This window comes from Sminthopsis crassicaudata, chromosome 5, assembly GCF_048593235.1.
Source record: "Sminthopsis crassicaudata isolate SCR6 chromosome 5, ASM4859323v1, whole genome shotgun sequence".
NCBI lineage: Eukaryota > Metazoa > Chordata > Mammalia > Dasyuromorphia > Dasyuridae > Sminthopsis > Sminthopsis crassicaudata.
The window spans coordinates 104,874,379-104,894,000 of NC_133621.1; the positions used below are offsets into that span (position 1 = coordinate 104,874,379).

General features: G+C 37.6%; 1 protein-coding gene across 1 annotated transcript in view; it reads left to right on the top strand.

Moving 5' to 3' along the window:
• The window catches only part of DGKI (diacylglycerol kinase iota), a 570,574-nt gene that overhangs the window by 228,647 nt on the left and 322,305 nt on the right, over positions 1 to 19,622 (top strand).

Genomic DNA, 19,622 nt, shown 5'->3' on the forward strand with positions numbered 1-19,622 from the left:
TGCAATTCATGATGAGCCTGCTCTAAAAATAGTATAAGGATTTATTGAGATTATGCAATATTCTGCTACATTTTCTTACTCAAAAGGCAACTATTCCTGAACCTCTTTGTCATTTGTTAGAAAGTAACATTGAATTTAAAAACATATCTATTTTCTGTAATGCCTTTATTGCCTCCTGAGTATATTAATAACTTGTGGCAAGCATAAATTGCTTCATTTCACTGATATTTGATCTGATTGTCTTATTGGTAAAAATCATTAAGACCTTCTACATTGATGTCTTAATTTTTATAATTTATATATTTTATAAGCTTTTGTAGGACTTTTAAAATATTATTCAATCCCTTAAATGTGTCCTCAAATATACAGTGCCTTGCATGTAATAGGTATATAATAAATGTTTAATGAATTGAACTGCTTCTTGCTTGATGATTATGTCCTTGACAAAAATATGGAAGAATAATATAAAAATAATGTAAAACAGGAGCACACTGGATAGAGCATCAGTCCTGAAGTCAGAAGACCTGAGTTAAAATCCTTAGACACTTAACATGTCCTAGCAGTGTGACTCTGGGCAAGTAACTTAACCCCAATTGCCTCAGCAAAATAATAATAATATAAAACAAAATGGAAATAATGTGGAGTTTATAGAAATGAGGATGCCCTGAGTCATCCACCACTCTAGATCCAAGATGACATTGTGCCAAGTTTTGATGTTAAATAATCTTGTGGATCTATTTCTTTAGGCCATTCTAATTAGATCATTTTTTGTACTGGGATACTAAGTTGTTTCATGCTGTGAACTGTATTTGTATGGACCATATAGAGGGGAAATTACCTTAAGGAATGTGTTCCTTTTAAAAGCTATTAACATGAATCATCTTCCAAGAAAAGAAATAATTGTTTTTATTTTAGAAGACAGCTTTTCCATTATCTAGGCTACATAAAATGCAGCACATCTGGGAATTGTTCTTATGAAAGCATTGGCCACAAGCTCTATGTTTGATATCTTGGAATTTATTCAGATATTTAAAAGTTTGAAAAGAAGTATAGCATATGCCAGACTATTTGGCATAACTCACAAATGGCACCTGATTTTCTCTGGGAAGTCACCAAGAAACTTTGGTCAGGATTCCATGTCGATTTTCTAGGATTGTTCCAGGAGTAGAACTTGATGATGACAATTTATACTTTAAAAGTGATTTGGGATATATTTATGGCTTCATTTGTTCCTTTACAATAACCTTGTGAGGTGGAGAGTACAATCACTATTATAACCTTTTTGTAGATTGGGAAACTGAAGCTCAAGGGTGTCAAGTGGTTTTCCTAAGTAAGATAACTCAGCTAATAAATAATGGAGCCCAGACTTGATTGCAAGTTTTATGCCTCCAAATTAAGTGTTCTTTCAAGTGACTGTGGTCAGCTCTTAAAATGACTCAATTTATTCCTAGTTTTATCACAAATCTTTGCTGCAACAATTGGCTCATTGCCAGTTGTTTTCAGACCAGTAAGAGATGCCATTGTTCCCAACAGCATATTTACATTTAAGGGCTTCCTTCTCTAAATACGATAGCATTTTATGTCTTTACCATAGAAAGTTGGAAGGAACCTCTCACATTTTACCATTGAAGAAACTGAGGGAAGTTAAATGAACCTCAGATTATTTTTGAATCATAATTACTTGTTTGTTTCTATTTACTTCCTTACTAAAAATTGTTAGCTTAGTGTTGGGAAAATACAAACAAACAGCACCTGTCATGCATTTTTAAGCACCTTTCAGATAGTAGCAGTAGACACTGGAGTTCAACCTTCATATATATATATATATATATAGTAAAGACTGACACTGGCATAGGTTAACTCCTGATAAGGAAATTCCCCCTAGCAATATAGGTTAGCATCTCTCTCTCTCTCTCTCTCTCTCTCTCTCTCTCTCTTCTCTCTCTCCTCTCTCTCTCTCTCTCTCTCTCTCTCTCTCTCTCTCTCTCTCTCTCTCTCTCTCTCTCTCTCTCTCTCTCTCTCTCTCTCTCTCTCTCTCTCTCTCTCTCTCTCTCTCTCTCTCTCTCTCTTTCTCTCTCTCTCTCTCTCTCTCTCTCTCTCTCTCTCTCTCTCTCTCTCTCTCAACAGTATTTTTTAAATCAATTAATTAATTTAATTAATTTTTACAAAAATTTTATGCATAGGTAATTTTCCAGCATTGACAATTGCAATACCTTTTGCTTCAACTTTTCCACTCCTTCTCCCCATCCCTTCCCCCAGATGGCAGGTTGACCAATACATCTTAAATATGTTAAAGTATAAATTAAATACAATATATGTATACATGTCCAAACAATTATTTTGCTGTACAAAAAGAATCGGACTTTGAAACAGTGTACAATTAGCCTGTGAAGGAAATCAAAAATGTAGGCAGACAAAAATATAGAGATTGGGAATTCTATGTAGTGGTTCATAGTTATCTCCCAGAGTTCTTTCGCTGGGTGTAGCTGGTTCAGTTCATTACTGCTCTATTGGAACTGATTTGGTTCAACTCATTGTTGGAGAGGGCCACGTCCATCAGAATTGATCATCATATAGTATTGTTGGTGAAGTATATAATGATCTCCTGGTCCTGCTCATTTCACTCAGCATCAGTTTATGTAAGTCTCTCCAGGCCTTTCTGAAATCATCCTGAAATCATCATTTCTTACAGAACAATAATGTTCCATAATATTCATATACCACAATTTATTCAGCCATTCTCCAGTTGATGGGCATCCACTCAATTTCCAGTTTCTAGGCACTACAAGGAGGGCTGCCACAAACATTCTTGCACATACCAATCCCTTTCCCTTCTTTAAAATCTCTTTGGTATATAAGCCCAGTAGTAACACTTCTGGGTCAAAGGGTATGCACAGTTTGATAACTCTTTGAGCATAATTAGGTTAACATCTCTTTCCCAACCTAGAAAGTCTTAAAAGGTTGCTTAAAACAATGAGAAGTAAAATGAATTGTCCAGATTAAGATAGCCATGATATATTCAAAATGGGATGTGATCCCAGATTTTCCTGTTTCTGAAATTAACTCTAGACTCTGTGCCATGCTTCCCTTCTTCATATAATTGATACTGGATAATTACTTGTTAAATAGATGAATTAATCCATGTTCAGTTTAAGGAATTTGCATATAGGTACAGTCATCTGAGTTGTCTCTATGGTGCTTACTTGTAGGACTTAAAAGTGTGTTGTGGAATACTAAGAATGCCTTGAAACAATTTTTAGCAGAGGCTGGCCATCGAGATCAGATCCTTTGTTGAAATATCATTCCTTGTTCATCAACAGGAATTAATTCTAAGGAATTATTAATTTCAAGCTTTACCTTAGTTGCTACCATCTAGACTTATCTGAGAACTTAGAAGACAAATAAGGATTTTTTTTTGTTTGTTTTGTTTTTGGTTTTTTTTTTTTTGCTTCTCCACCTCTACCTATTCTCCCATTTTAAGCTATAAGACTTACTTTTGGTTTCATCATAAGATTAAGCTACAAAAATATTCTTTCCCTGGTCCTTGAAAACAGAAGAGCTGTTAGAATCCTTTCCTTCAGTGCCACTTTAGGTTGATTTTTCTGACTATTCTTTTTGAGAACAAGAACAAATAATTCTTCTTTGGCCATCTCAGGTGTAGAAATGATGAAGTGGAAAGATTCTTGAATTTGAAGTCAGAGGTACTAGTATGAAATCTTGGCTCTGCTATCTATTGCCTATGACTCTGAATTAGTTGTTTGGTGTTTCTGTGTATGTTTCTTTATCTGTAAAATGAGAGTGTTGAATTGGATGATCTCAAGATTTACAAACTTAAAATGTATGAACCGGGTATTTCTAGTCCTATACTGTAAAGATTTTTAGCTACAGATAGCATTTGTTTTTTCTCTTTGAAAACTGTCTATTCATATCTTTAGACTTCTCAATTGGGGAATGGTTCATATAAATTTAAATCTATTCCTTACATATCTTGGAAATGACAACTTTGTCAGAGAAAATTACAAAGATTTTACCCAACCTATTATTATTTATCTTTTAGTTTTAGTTTCATTAAATGCATTTGAGGGAAAAAAATACCCCATCCAACAGCAAAAAAAAAAAAACAAAAAAACAAGAAAAACCATTTAGAATTGGAAATTAAAAGAATGAAGCATAAGTTTGGTAGAGATTTAAAAAAAAAAAAAAAGGAAAATGACAAATGTTGGAGGGACTTCAGGAAAACAGGTACTGATAATGACCCTATGACAGTACATAAACATTCTAGAAAATAATTATACATAAAATGTTACAAGACAGATTATGCTTTTTCCTCCAGCTAAATCACTGCTTAGGTCTGTAATAAAAGTAGATTAAAGAAAGAAGGAAAGGTCCTATACCTATAAAAATATTTTTAGAGGTCTTTTTGTAGTGGCAAAAAGAGAACAAACACCAACAACTTAGAAGTGGATACCCATTAATTGGGAAATGACTGAACAAATTGTGATATGTAAATGTGATGGAATCCTGTAGGAAATGTGGCTCAGGAAATGAGCAAGTAGGTGATTTCAAAGAGATATGGAAAGACTTACATGAACTGATGCAGAATAACAATTTATATTAGAACATCATTATAAAAATGAATAATTTTGAAGACTTATGTAAACTAATGAAGAATAAAATGAGTAGGAGAACAATTTATATAATAAAAACAACATTGTAAAGATAACCAATTTAAAAAACTATAAGAGCTATGATTGGTACAATGATAATCCATAACTTGAAAGTATTTATGATAAACATGCTAATTCCCTTTTGATAGAGAAGTGATCAATTAAAGGCACAGTGTATGTATGTATGTGTGTGTGTGTGTGTGTGTGTGTGTGTGTGTATGTGTGTATGGGTATGTGTATATGTGTGTGTATGTATATAATGTTTTAAGCATGGCTAATAAGGGAATTTGTTTTGTTTGATTGTACTCATTTATTGCAGGGAATTTGGTTTTATTTATTTTCCTTTTCCCCAGTGTGATATAAGGTTAGTGGAAGACAAAATAAGTTTCTGTTCATCAAAATATATAACCTTACTTATGAAAAAAATATCACCTTAGAGAGGAAAAAGGGTTATGTACTCCAGGCAATGCTTTGGTATAATGTTCTTATTTACTTTCCTTCTGAGTTCCTTTTAGCATTAAAATATTTCTAGTATATACTGTAGTGATTTATGGTGTGAAGTTTACCTAGATTAGATTTTGAAGCAATCAAGAAATGATAAGAAGATCTGCTTGTTTCTTTCCTTTTTACTGTTAAGTAATGCAGTTTATGTGTCAAAAGTAGGAAGAGGAAGAGAAACTCCACTTTGGATGAAAAGGCCTCAGGTTCAGAAAAATGCATAGAAATAAGTCTGACCATATGCATAAGAAAGAAGGTTCTAACAAGAAGTGAAGAAAAGCTGATTAAAAAAGGATGGAAAGATTGAGTTTTAACTTCATACAAGGGACAGATAGAAAAAGAAAAAAAGGAACAGAAGGATGTTATTCCAAAATGTAGAGTGGGTTGTGGGAATCTATCAGCACATTTCAAGAAATGAGAGGACAACTGGCATTTGAATGTTACTGTGGAGTTTGTGAGAGCAGTATTCATTTGAGTTATTTAAAGATGAAGAATGATGTTAAATAATTTGTTTGAATGAGGGAACAGTAGTGCTTGGCCACTGATAGAATCTGGAAGTGATTCCTATGTTCCCATTCAGTAGACATTTGAAATGTGATATATTTAGTAATTATGTACCGGCTACAGTAATAGTCTTTCCCAGATGTTCTCTCAATCTACAACAGATTTACTAGCAGTCTAATAGGTTGTTGCTTTACAGAGAACAAAATGCTACCATTAAAGGGGACAAAAAAAAAAAAAAGTTTTCTTCAAACATTAATGTTGATCATCAATACAGCCAATAAGGGAAGACATCTTGATATAGAGGACTAAAGGCCAGGCTTGAAAGCAGGAAGTCCTAGATTCACATCTTGTTTTTGTTATTTATTAACCATGAAACCATAAATTAAATCTCTGAACATTTTAGTGCCTAAAGCAGCTCTTAAAGGAACAAATTGTTGATCTAGATTGGTGGCTGGAATTTCCATAGTAGAAGTGCCCCACATTAACAAAATTTTTAGGCCAGACTAAAGAAAAGTGAAATCAAATACATACATATATACACCCAAACATGCACATACTTGCACATACATATACAACCACAAATAGACACATTCACACACACACACAAACACAACCAGCTTAGTAAAAATTTATGTGTAAATTATTTCAATAAATAGAGTATCATACTTTTCCAATGACTTCTAAGTCTCTATTTGAATTTTTCAAGCCATTTATTTTTCTGCTTATATAGTCCTATTTAATATATATTTTGTTGCATTCTTATTCCTCCATATTGCATTTTTCAAAAAATTTTTCTAGCTTTCTTTTGTATTCTTCTTTCTTGTTGATCTTTATTGCATTGTAGTATTTAATTTCCTTAATATATTCCATTTATTTAACCATTCTTTTATACTTGAACATTTATTTTTCTTTTTTCAATTTTATATAATGCTGCTATGAAAATCTTTGAACAGAGATAATTTTGAATGTTGTTTTTATAATAAAATTTTCATATTTTTAATATTTACAAAATAATCCCTGATGTCAGAATTATTAGGTCAGAACAATATCTTAAATGAAGCATATTGAAATGAATTGTTGATTAAATTTCTTTTTTGTTGGAGAGGGACATGAAGCATAATTTGTCCTTATAACTTGAGACATGTGGACAAGACTAAAAAGAAAGTGATGTAAAAATAATCATGAATGAAAAATGAAACCTAAGAAGATACAGATATTATAATAACTGTTTCACATTGACAAGAAAGGCTGTTGCCCTCTAGAATGGTCAAACTGTTCTGAAATCCAAAAAAATTTCGATTTCAAATAAGTTCAGCTAGCAACAAGAGCTCCCTGAGTTTGATCTAAGCAGAGTTATCAAGAAGGTGGGGTAGCTGGGTCTTGGGCATACACATTTAGAGGGAGCTAAAAATCTTCATACTCTTTCAGCAGCAGATTAGCTATAGAATATAGTGAATACATATTCTCTGTCTCTATCTCTGTGTGTGTGTTTACTTTTATCTTCCTTTCTACCTACCTATCTATCCATCTATCCATCTCTGTATGTATATGTATGTATATTTATAACTATCTGTCTGTCTATCTCTCTGTATATGTGTGTATTTATATCTACCTACCTACTTATCTATTTCTCTATATCTCTCTATATATGTGTATATTTATATCTATTTACCTATCTATGTACTTATATATCTATCTCTCTCACTATATATATATATATATATATATATGTGTGTGTGTGTGTGTGTGTGTGTGTATGTGTGTATATGTGTATTTATATCTGTTTACCTAAGCACCTACTTATCTATTTCTCTTTGTATGTATATCTATGTATGTGTGTGTATATTTTTATCTATCAACCTATCTACCTACTTATCTATTTATCCATCTTTCTCTCTATGCATATGTATATGTATATATGTACATTCCTGAATGTTGCACCTTCAATGAGCTTCACCTTGCCCCAATGGGAAATTTGATCATTTTGGTGCCTTCACCAATGGTGACGTGACTGGTGTCACAGTACTTTCTTATCTTCATTTCCAAATGAATTTATCTTTAAAACTTGATTCAAGGAAGCTTTTTTGAGATGTTTGACCTGTGTAGGAAAACTGCTCACTATTCTTTTGTTCAGAAATGGTGTTCAGCGTCAGAACTGATCAATCCTTCTGGATACATTCTTCTTCTGGGCCAGATCTATGATTCCAGTGATTTAATAATAATAAAAGTAGCTATACTTTCTATGGCACTTACTAAACTCTTTACAATTGTTATCTCCTTTGTATCTTATCACAAACCTGGAAGGTAAATGCTATCACTAGCCCCATTTTACAAATATGAAATGGAGGCAAATAGAGATCAAGTGACCTGTTCAGCCTTATATAATTGTCTCAGGGCATATTTAAACTTCAGTTTTCCTATTGAATGAGATGAGGTGAGATCTTTCAAGACAGTTGTGAAAATCGAGTAAGGCTTCATCTACTTCAGAATTCTAGTAGGCCTGAAGGACTTTGAAGTTCAAGTAAAGGACATTGCCTTCCCCTCCTATGATATCTCCCTATTTCATCCAAATATGGGCAACTATGTACTTATTGGTCAAGTTCAATTTCATGGGTAGATCTCGCGTTTAGAATGTAAGACTCTCAGCCAATGAGGGTGAGGGTCAGTGGTGGGAGGGGGCGTTTTGCGTTAGGGATTAAAGGTGCTGTCCTGCCCACAGGAGGCGCTTCCTCTCTTCGATAGTCTACTCGAAGAGTGGGACGCCCTTCTCGCGAGAATGTACAATAAACTTTGCTTTTCTCTAGAGCTCTCTCCAGCTTTTTTTTATTAAATGGTGACCCTTCACCATTTCCGTACCACACAGTTTGGGGGCTAGTCCGGATCCTTTACTCGGTGAGTAAGTGAACTCCTGGGTGCTAGTGGGATGGCGCCCTGCCTTGATTTAGGCAGCCCGCCAGCTTCCAGGGGCTTCTCCTTGCTCCCTGACGTAGAGTGGACCCGAAGTGGAGAAACTCAGAGAAAAGCAACGGAAACTCCGCGGTGAAAATCCCAACCGGTTGGTGGAGGACAGATCAGTCAAGAAATTTGCTGCGCAGCAACCCAGTGGAGGTAAGCGTCCTGTGAAGCCCCTTGAGTCTAGTTATAGATTCTGGAGGGGGCTGTAGACGGTAGACAGGAAGAGAGCTAGGCCTTCCTGGGTGACTGGGTTAACTGGTGACAGTTAGCGTGTTTGGGCGTTTAGGAGTCTGTTAAACTCCTTCCAAATTCAATGGGTGTGGCCCAGTCCCAGCCAGCCCTCGCGGAGAGAAATGAGAAAAATATCAGAAAATACCGGTAGATATTCCCTTGGGAGATAAATTAAGTAATTGGAACAAACTGCCAAAATATGAGGAAAAATAAAAAGCAAGAAAAAGAGGATAAGGTATTGTTGTTTTGTTGCAGACTGGTGGTGCCAAAAGGATTAAATGGTACCTGAAAGGATTTAATTCCATTAGCCCTTCCAGGGGCCTTCGGGCCGGGAGGAGAACTAGGTCTTTTGAAGCAGGGGTCGTTTCAGCTGACCAGAAATAGCTGTTAGTAGATCCCATTTGGGATCAGAAACCCTGTACATGGGGAAGTATGTGGGATTGAGCCAGTGAAGATGGTGGCTTCCTTCCTCTTCCTCCCACGTGTCCTGACTGCAGCAGGGCCACGTGGGCCAGGGGAAAGAAACCGCTATTTGGTGAAGTTCATTGTTTTAAATATGATAGCAAAGTAGTTTTATATTATTGGGAATTTAAAGCTGTGATTGGGATTTTAAGTTAAAACATAGGTTTTTAAAACAATGCTGGTAGCTTACTTAGGGGAGGTTGTGGTTGTATCTCCCTACTTCGATGGTATGTTTGCTAGAGGTATTGGGTAATTTGTAACTGAGCTATGCCTTAAGTGTTTGTCAGCTCTGTTGGGCATGTATTAAGTTTTATGAAATTTGGGTCAGTTACGTGCAAACATTGAAGTGTAAAGTTTAAAAATATATATATATATATTTACTTAAAGGCGGGACAGGAAAGATTGATTTGTAAAAGTAATTAATAGTTTAAATGGAGCTATGATATATTGGGTCGGGAAGCATGGTGGTGTGGGGGAAGGGTGACCACGTGGAGAGGTCCCTCCCATTAAGTATAGTGGGTTTTTTTTGTTTTTAATAACTGCACCTCCTTGCTGATTTAGATATTAATTATTTCTACTGTTTAAAGGAAAAGCCTACATTTATATGGTGTTGATAACTGAATGTTTTATTTTTATTTTTCAAGTCTATAACTGTTCTAAGGAGTTGGAACTGAAGTTTTCTGAAAACAAGTTATTCAATATTTATTTACATGCGTGATAGTCTCCTTGTTTAAAGATTATTTTAATCTGATCTGATAATTTGATAGGGTTATTTGCAAAAATTTTAATCCTGCTTCCTTTTTGTCCCCTGGAGAACAGCACTATTGCTGTATAAAACTGTATGACTATTGCTATTTTGGGAAATTTACTAGTCTGTTGTGTATAATATGATAATTTCTGTAAACAGGGGGGGAAGGGAAACTGAGATTTCAACTGGTCAGAAAATTGGGAAAAACTGATGTCTTATTTCAGTTCAGGCCTAATTGGAAACTACTTACTCTTTGCTTACCTCATCATTTTGGTTCCCTGATGAAGGACCTCGAAAATAGACATAATTTGGGTCCTGAATGGAACTCTGGAAAAGGTAAAAGATTTTTTTTCTTTTTTGCACCGGACATCCAGGCTGCTTTTGGCCTGGATCGTTGTTAGAGCTCTATGCTCGGCACAATTCTTTTAAGAATTGCTGCGATTGACAAAAGGTCTCCTTTTGTCTCGCTCTCTTGTCTCTACAGATAAGGGAGAGGCTGCAAAAAGTTGAAAAAGCTCTTTACCTGTCCACTAGCTAGACACACCTGATTTCAGCAGATGCTGGGTTTGGAGAAGGCTGCAGAGACAAAAGGCCTTTACAGGGGACTCTAGCTGAAAATTTGCTAGACTATGATTGGCTAGCTTATGTTTTAACTTTGAATTATTGTCCTGACTCAGTCCTGCCTCAGTTTCCTTGCCTCTTAGTTCTGCAAACCTCCCCCCCCCCCTGCCTCTATCAGAATACTTGATAAGACCTTATGTTTCAGAATAGCAGAATGTCTCTCCCATTACAAGTTAATGGGAATCTATTATCAAAACTTCTTGAATTCTCTTGTGTGGAATTAGACATTCTGTATATGATTGTATTTGCATTGGATGTTTTTAAAAACAAACTGATTTGTATGAATAATGTTCACTTATGAAAGATCTACTTGGATATAAACTCATTGGGACAAATTCCTTATTGTTATCAACACAAGGTTATGATAAATATTTGTTTAGAATTTATGTATGGTTCTTCTAGGATGGTAAATGGGAAAAGAAATGGGTTTGTTAGAACTTCCACTGTTACCAAGGGCAGTCTACCTGCCCATTGGTCTGCTCAAACTTGTGAATTGCTGTGAATTGTATGCTTTAAATCAAGTGTTAAAATTATTGTGTGACCAAGATGGGAATATATATACTGATTCTAAATATGCCTGGGGTGTGGTGCATGTATTTGGGAGGATTTGGGAGGAAAGAGGATATGTAAACAGTAAAGGTAAAGAACTGGTTCATCATACACTAGTCAGAGATACTAGAAAATATTCTGACTCCTAGGAATATAGCAGTAATACATGTAAAGAGACATCAAATGGGAAATTCTTTTGAGGTAAGGGGAAATAGATTAGCAGACCGGGAGGCCAAGGGAGCCGGAGATCAGGAATTCTCTCATATAATGGCCTTGATACCTGTACTTCCCCCTAGTCTACCCTCTCCTAGTTTTACTCAGGAGGAAAAAGAGAAAGCCTCAACTCTCGGAGCAGTTGAGAACTCGGAAGGACGATGGCTCTTACCTGACGGCAGAGAGGTACTGACCAAAGCAAGTATGAGGCAAGTCCTTCAGCAACTGCACCAGGGCAGCCATTGGGATGTCCAAAACCTGTGTGATGCTATACTGACAAGGTATGTTTCCCCCGGCCTATATACTATGGCTTGACAACTGGTGGACGGTTGTCTTGTTTGTCGAAGGACTAACAGGGCTGCCCAACGCCAGCTTCCAAAAGGGGGACGACCTCCTGGAATCAGACTATTCCAAAGCATCCAGGTGGACTTTACTGAGCTGCCACCAGTGGGTCGAGTTCTTGCTGGTCATAGTGGACCATCTGACCTCATGGGTGGAGGCATTTCCGTCAGGCTGAGCAACTGCCTCGACAGTAAGTAAGGTCTTATTAGAACAAATTATTCCTAGATATGGAATGGTGGAGAGGATAGACTCGGATCAGGGAACACATTTTTCTGCCCAGGTATTGCAGAATCTGATTAGGGCCTTAGAAATCACTTGGGATCTCCATACCCCTTGGCATCCTCCCTCTTCTGGGAACGTAGAAAGGATGAACCAAGAAATAAAACTAAGTTGACTAAGTTTTCTTTAGAGACCCAACTACCTTGGACAAAATGACTTCCTCTCGCTCTGGTTAGAATCAGGACCAAGCCACGTAGAGATATTGGGCTTTCACCTTATGAATTATTGTATGGTCATGCTTTCCAGGCTTATCCTAAGGGAGACTGGGACCCTATTTTAGAAACTAAGGATTTGTTTGTTAAGAGATATGTTAAATCATTGCTGGAACATTTGCAAGGACTTCAACAAAAAGGGCTAATAGCCCAGACTCCTCCTCTAGGTTTCCCTGTTCATAGAATTCAGGTTGGTGATTGGGTGCTGATCCGTTCCTGGAAGGACGAGAAGCTGACTCCGTGCTGGGACGGACCCTACCAAGTGATACTGACTTCAGATACTGCGATTCGCACCCAGGAACAAGGCTGGACACACCACACCAGGACAAAAGGACCTGTGGCGCCACCTTTATCAGAGTGGACAGTTGAAGACAGGGAAGACCTCCAATTACATAAGAGGAGGGGACCTCCACTGAATGGGAACACTGATTCTGAATCCAGTGCATTGTAACTGTATGACTTCTCTTTTCTTACTTTGGGTCTCTTTGCCTGTTTGTGATTTGACATATTTTCCTTTGGGAAGTTCACCTTAACTTCATGGTGTTATAATAGTTGAACATTATGAAGCTCCCCCTTAGCGTTGGGTTTATCTATTTCCTTATGATGAGAACCAATTTCTCCTGCTCATGCAGAATGTAAGGAGAACATTTAACTTATCGAATTGTTGGATCTGTGGTGGATCCCAACAATTGAACCAATGGCCATGGGTACCTGTCCCCTTAAGCCCAGCCTGGATCCTTAGCAACAGATCCCAAATTCATAATGGGACCAGTTTCCAGATTTGAGAAGAGAAACATCAGTGGTCATTGACAGAAGATAGGAAAGGGAAATACTGCTTAAATCAGACAGGACAAGGTTTGAAGCTGGGAATTAGTGTATGTGAGTGGACCTATTCGAGAACAGACCTGAGGCCAAAGACAATTGACTGTACAAAAATGTCTAAATATTGGCGGGATACGGGGAGGAATCCTCAATTGAAGTGTGGGAAGGACTAGAAAGACTGTACCTTGGATGTTCTCCCAGAAATAGGAGAGCAGGGATATTGCTATCAACAAGTCACTACTGCTGAGTGTAGTGAAGTAGAATGGGATGTATTGGGATGTATAAAAGAGAATAAGAGGAAAGGGAACATATACATTGGGTACAGTTACCAATGGGGTTGGTATAATGTCACCCCAGGGACACCCGGGCAACATGGGACTCTGTTTTCCACATTTTGGAGTACCTCTAATCTAACAGGCCAGTGGCCAGTTGCCAATTGTAGTTGGAGAAAAGAGCAAGGTTTATGAAAATGCCAGTAAGACCCCTTTGTGGGGGAAGCCCCCTAGGGACGAGAGACCAACAATATTACCCTTTTACAAGGAATAGCTCAGACATATTTCCAAGGGAACAACCTGCTCTAAAGGGTCATTATTGGATCTGTGGTTTAACTGCCTATACTCATCTGCCTCTCAATTGGACAGGGAATTGTTATATTGGACTAATAAGGCCAAAAGTTTTCTTTCTTCCTGAACAGGCAAACCAATATTTAGGGATTCAGTTGTATGATAATTTGAGAAGGGAGAAACGGAGTTTAGATACCTCCATCACTTGGACTGGAGATGCAAATGGTTGGGGTGAGGCCTGGCCTCCAGAAGGAATAGTCAAAGAGTATGGGCCAGCGACCTGGGCTCAAGATGGAAGTTGGGGATATAGAACTCCAATATACATGTTGAACAGGATAATTAGGCTTCAGGCAGTTGTAGAGATTATCACCAATCAGACAGCTGAGGCACTAGATCTTTTGGCTGATGAAGCTACTCAAACCAGAGAGGCTGTTTTACAACATAGATTTGTGCTGGATTATTTGTTGGCTGAGGAAGGGAGAGTTTGTGCTAAACTAAATTTATCCACATGTTGTATAAAGATTGGTAACAATGGTAATCTAGTGAAGGAAATCACTAAGAACATTAGGAAACTTGCTCATGTTCCTGTACAGACTTGGACCTCACTGTTCAATACTTCTAAATGGTCCTGGTTTGGGAAGCTGGTGGAAGCAGCTCCTTTGGTTTGGCCTTATAGCTCTTAGTGGTGTTATATTATTCCCTATCTACATCCCTTGTTTGATCAGATTAATAACCAGAATTGTCCAAAACTCATCATCTGGAATGATCAGGTTGGAAGAGAAAGCTGAAGGGTCTGTTAAATAGATGCTGTTAAAAGGGTAAGGGTGGAGCCGGTGGCCCAAGGCCAACAGAAATCAGAAGGAAGTGAGGAATTCATAGGGAATGTGAAATTATGTTACAAAAATTTGAAGAGATCTCAGTGTACAAAATAAGAGGAGGGACTGAATGAGATGAGGTGAGATCTTTCAAGACAGTTGTGAAAATCGAGTAAGGCTTCATCTACTTCAGAATTCTAGTAGGCCTGAAGGACTTTGAAGTTCAAGTAAAGGACATTGCCTTCCCCTCCTATGATATCTCCCTATTTCATCCAAATATGGGCAACTATGTACTTATTGGTCAAGTTCAATTTCATGGGTAGATCTCGCGTTTAGAATGTAAGACTCTCAGCCAATGAGGGTGAGGGTCAGTGGTGGGAGGGGGCGTTTTGCGTTAGGGATTAAAGGTGCTGTCCTGCCCACAGGAGGCGCTTCCTCTCTTCGATAGTCTACTCGAAGAGTGGGACGCCCTTCTCGCGAGAATGTACAATAAACTTTGCTTTTCTCTAGAGCTCTCTCCAGCTTTTTTTTATTAAATGGTGACCCTTCACCATTTCCGTACCACACACTATCTCCTGGTCTAGTGCTCTGCCCATTGATTCACCTTGCTGCCCAGTCAGTAACTTTGTAATGCCAGAGAAACTGAGGCAAGATAGCGATTAGAGAGTTTTTAATATTTCATTTGAAAAGAGAGAGATTGTGCTGGGGGCATGCTGCCCCCAGGGCTGATGTCCAAAGCATCCAGCAACCAATGTGAGTTCTCAATGGCATATATATGCAGGTGGCTCAGCTACAGGGGTAGACTGAGGCAGGGGCGGAGTCAGAGGACTGAAAATGGAATGGGCTATCAATCTGGTTCTAACAGAGTGAGGGGAGGCACCAGACATTCCAACATTCTGATAAATTGGGATAAAGAAGATAAATGATAGAATGGGGGGAGGCACCAAGACATTCTGATAAGTAGGGAAGGGCTAGGGTCCTTATCTGGATCATGATGATTAAGAGGGAGGGATGGTGTTGCAGGATTGAGCAGAACAATTAGGAACTGAGGCAGGACAATTTAGGGAAACTGAGTCAGGACAATAAAAGGGAAATGTTGCACTACAACTTCTCAAGGCGACTTGTAATTGTCATAGAGAGGTTCATAACATTGTGACAACCAGTCACAGAGAGACAGAGCTTGAAAGTAAGTCTCCAAATTTCAAAGCTCCTCACTGTCCACTATATCACACTGACTCTGCTTCTCAGAACTATTTCTCCCCTCATTTGTCCCTTAATAAGAGACAGTAAGGTCAGTGGTAGGAAAAAGAGAAGGGGTGAACGTGGAGCATTTGGATGTGGGATACCTGAGTTAAAACCCTTGGATGTTTTGGGGCAATGACTTTACTGAGCTGCTGCTTCCTGATCTATAAAATGAAGGGTTTGGATTCAGTGAGCTCTGGGATCCCTTTTTAGCTCTCAAGAAAACCCCAAAAGGGATCACAAAGAGTTTGACTGAAACAACGGAACAATAATGATCTCATATATCCGTTAAATAGCAATATAGTAAAATTCACCAAATAGTGAAAAGAAGCAACTAGGGAGATCTAGTGCAGTGACTTCAGGAAGGCTCAGACTCACAAATTTAGTAGCAGTATGATTCTGGGCTAGTTAGTTAACCTCCACCTCAGTTTCCTCATATGTAAAAATGGGAATAACAATAGCACCCATCTCTCAGGTTTTTGTTAGGATAAATTGAGATAACTTTTGTGAAGTATGAATCATAAAATACTTTGTAAATTCTAGCTATACATTTCAAATCCAAGGGAAATCATTTCAACTCTTAAGAATTAATTTCTTCATCTGTAAAAAATGAGGTGCTTTGGACTAGATAATTTTAAAAGTTTCTTTCAGAGTTAAATTCTATGATCCTTATCTCTCTGAATATCATCTTAAAATGTTTGCCCACATCTTTATTTTGGGTTGCAGGCCAGGAATGGAACTTTCCTGAGTCAAGTTCTATCAAGAGAAAATCAGAATCATTTTTGGGAATATTTCCATTTATAAACTTTTATTATTGAAAGACAATAAAGTCCATGAGCTTTTTATCAGTGAATGATCTGTTAAAGACTGAAGGAGATGAGAAATTGTCTACTGAAGTGTCTGTTATTATTAAAAGTATTCTCATCACCAAACTCATCTCATATAATGCTATAAAAGTCTAATTTAATTTCTAGGGGAGTTATAACCAAGAAAATATGCTGGACTTGGAGTCAGAGAGACTGGCTTAGAATGCCTGCTCTTCTAATCTAATCTAAAATGACCTTGGGCCAGTAATTTAACTTTGCCACATTTGAGATTCCTCATTTGTAAAATGGGCTGGGTCAGGGTGGGGTTTCAGCTAGATGATCTCTCAGGACCAATCCCCCTTTAAATCTATGATCCTATAAAAGGAAGGAGGAAAAGGTCAGAGTTTACCAGAAATATTAGTTTGGGGAGTGTTTACTCAGAAAATAGTACAACAAAAATACTTTACTCAACTCTTGAGATTTTCTTTTCCCCTCCCCCTCATGTTATTTTTATTAGAAAAACAATCTAGGTTTTCCCGGTCAGTTTCACTTGACAATTTCATTTTTACTTGAAGATTGATAGTCCCAAAAATTGGTTTCCTTTTATCCAAAAGGTTGGTATTTATGTTCCATAAATAAATTTTTTCTGAGGTAAGTCAAGAAACCTCTTATACTGGATCATTAAATCCTAGGATTAAAAGGGACCTTAAATATCATCTAGGTAAGTGTTTTTGAAGGAATAGAGTGAGCCCCATCTCTTCTACTACATCAAAGAAACTTCACTGACCCATAGAACTTAACTTTTTCTTTTTTCTACTCCTTTTCTCTCTCCTCCTTTTAATAATATGAAAAAGTCTTGTTACCTGTGTCTGATAGTCTTTTCACAGGCAGTTCTAGAACATTCACAATCTTCCAGGTACAGTGCTAGACCTTGGGGATACAAAGATAAGAATGGCATTCCTGCCCTCAAGCAGCATACATTCTATTGGGGGAGATATACAAATATGCATAAAATGTAAGCTAAATGAGGTGACTGGTGGCATAAAGGATACTTGAAGTTGAAAGGAGAATGTGATTCAGGAAAGACCTCATTTAGAAAGTGGCCTTTGATGTGAATCTCTAAGGAAACTAGAGAATCTGAGAGTAGGAGATAAGAAAGGAATGAAAGCCTGAGATATATAGCCAGTACAAAGGCACAGAGCTGGGAAATGAATGCCATATATGAGGAACAGTGATCAGAAAGTCACTTTCTAATCTCTTATTTTTTTTCCCTCACTCCTGCTTTCTTGCCTCTTCTTGTGTTGTCTTGCCCTATTATATTATAGGTTACTTGACGGCAGGGACTTTTTTTTTTTTTAATTGTATTCCCAGTGTTTAGCACTATTCCTGTCATGTAACAGGTACTTGATAAGTGTTTATTGGATTGAATTTTCAGGGATTACAAATTCTCCTAATTTGCTCCTACTTTAGTGCAGGAGAAATTGAGCAAAACAGATTAGAGAGTATTCAATATAGAATTTATTAAATGGAGAGATTGATCAATGGTTAGTCTCAGGGCTGAACAAGACTATCATCTCAAAGAATCCAGCACTGAATATCAGATACAGGATTCTTTTATAGGGTAACAAGAACAATGACATAATGGGGGAGGTTCCTGGATGGGGCTGACCTAATGGGGGGAGGCACCTAGGATGAGGATGATATGATGGAGGCAGGCATCATGGAGGGAAGTACTGGAGAGGCTCCTGATATTCTAATGATGTCTAAAATGGATAAAGACCTTTATCCCATCAAACATTAAGAGGGAATGACTATAGCCTAAAGTCAAAGACCTTTATCCTAACAATAAGAGGGTATGGTTATAACCAGAGGCAGAGTAACTAAATAGGACAATTAGGGGAAACTGGGTCTGGACATTAAAAAAGAACTGTGGCACAACACAACTTATGATCACTCCACTATCTTTGTCAAGAAAACCCCAAATGGAGCCCCAAAAGAAGAGTTGGATACAACTGAACTGATTAAACCACAAATGTGTTTGGACTATTCTGTCATCTTTCTTCTGTCTCCTTTATCTTATCTTTTCTTTTTTTCTTTTCTTGATCTTTACTTCTCTTAACAGTGTTCTCTCAGAGGTCATCTTGTAATGCCAGAGAAACTGAGGCAAGATAGAGATTAGAGTTATAATAATTTATTTGAAAGGGAGAGATTTGCTGGGACCAAATGGATCCATGGTTTGGTCCCAGGGCTAATTGAGACTATCTTCTCCAAGAATCTAGCAGCAAATGTCGGATATAAGATTCTTTTATAGGGTAACATCTGGGATGGGGATGACCTAATGGGGGGAGGCACCTAGGATGGCATAATGGAGGAAGTTACCAGAGAGGGTCCAGATATTCTAATGATGTATAAAACATAAGACCTTTATCCTATCAAACATTGAGAGAGAATGATTATAGCCTGAGGTCTAAGATATAAAACCTTTATCCTATCAAACATTCTAATGTTTAAGACTGAATGGTTATAGCCTGAGGCAGAGTAACTGAGGTAGGACAATTAGGGAAACTGGCTCAGGACATTAAGAGGGAATTGTGGCACTATAATCTGGTCTAGCAAAAGCCCTGATCCTGTGTGGTGGTGCATGCCTGTAGTTTCTACTACTGATAGATATGGAGAATGGCAGAACACATGGGTTTGGGAATTCTGAGCTACTGTAGGGCTTAACTGATCAGGGGTGAGCACCAATATAGGGCTCCCCAGGTAGTCAAGGACCACTAGACTACTTAGGCCAATCTGACCCAGGGAAGAAAAGTAGAGCAAGTTAGTTTTGTTTTGGGGCAATATTATAATAAGGTCATGGGTCCTTTGCACTTCTAGCCAGTGTGAGTTAAGGAAATCTAGTCTCAGAAAACAAACAAAAAACAAAAACAAAATCTGTGACAGCCTGAATTCACTGCTAACTCCTGATTTGAAAGACTTATCCTGCAATTCATGGGTCAGTCCTAATACTGATAATCTCTGATAAGTGAAAATTCTGCAGTTTTAGGAAGTGGGTCAGGTTCTGAACTATTATCCTGTGTGAAGGTGTAGTGG